We start from the raw sequence: 1,137 nt of genomic DNA, 5'->3' as shown, positions 1-1,137 counted from the left end.
ATGACAGGACAGGGAGGGACATTGGCAAGGAGAAGGAGGAGGGTTAGAAATTTGGCCCAAATCTCAGAGGCAATGTTTCTCCCCAGTCCAAGGTACTGTCTTGGAACAGGAGCTCTGAGAAGAAAAGGAATAGTCGCCTTATGTCAAGGCCTTCCCCTGCCTTCCATCTTGCCTCCCACGGACCACACTAGCCATGACAAAGCATCATGGAGAAAAGAGGAGGGCTCGGGATGGCCAAGTGGACTGAAACTCGGGACACTGCCTCCTTGATTTGCACCGCATTTGATGACTCTGTGCTACCAGGGGAAGAGTCTATGGGATCTTACATTTCCCTCTGTGGTGCCACCATTCCCACTGTCATTCTGTGTTGTTTTTTCTGCACACTGGTAGTCTTCATCCGCCTTCTTCTCCGAGCCATCCACATCCTGGCATTTCCCATGTACCTACGGAACTTTCTGGGCATATGGACCGGGATATGCAAACAGTGCTTCCCCTACTTCTTGGCGAGGTTCACTGAAGATGTACAATGAGCAGATGGTGAGCAAGAAGAGGGAGCTATTCAGCAACCTGCAGGACCTTGTAGGCCCCTCCAGGAAATTCTCCCTGGTGGAGGCAAACTGTGGCACCAAGGCCAACTTCAAATTCAGCACCATCTGGGCATTGGATGACTTGATTTGACTCCAGCTTTTTGAGAAGATCTTCATCAAGAGCATTGCTAAGAACCAACACCTGCTGTTAAAGCGGTTTGTGATATCTGCCAGGGAGACCATGCCCTGGTAGCCAGTGGCTCCCTGGATGTGGTGGTCTGCACCCTGGTCCTGCACTTGATGCAAGAATCCTCTTCCACAAGGTGCCCAGTGTGAGTCAGGGAGTAGAGGGAAGTAGGGGAGACCCACCTTCACTATGTGCGTAGGTGGACGGAGCACCGGGCTACACCAGGACACCTGGGCTTCAAGAACAGCTCATACTGAGGGTGATCCTAGGCAAGTCACTTCACTATTCATTCATTCACTTATTCAACAAACATTTAGATAATGTTGACTATGTGCAGCAACATAGTATTACTGGGGTGAGAAAATTAGCCTTAGAGAGGTCAAATAACTTTCTCAAAGGCACATAGCTCACAAACGACAGAAA

The 1,137-nt window shown here is 49.8% G+C and overlaps 1 pseudogene; it reads left to right on the top strand.

The window, feature by feature from the left end:
• The first annotated feature begins 230 nt into the window (after positions 1-230).
• On the top strand, positions 231-863 carry LOC126076330 (putative methyltransferase-like protein 7A; annotated as a pseudogene).
• Positions 864-1,137: the final 274 nt, after the last annotated feature.

This window comes from Elephas maximus, chromosome 4 (assembly GCF_024166365.1).
Source record: "Elephas maximus indicus isolate mEleMax1 chromosome 4, mEleMax1 primary haplotype, whole genome shotgun sequence".
NCBI classification, from domain to species: domain Eukaryota; kingdom Metazoa; phylum Chordata; class Mammalia; order Proboscidea; family Elephantidae; genus Elephas; species Elephas maximus.
Note: the sequence above shows the minus strand (reverse complement) of the source record. Positions and strands in the feature narration are given on the sequence as shown.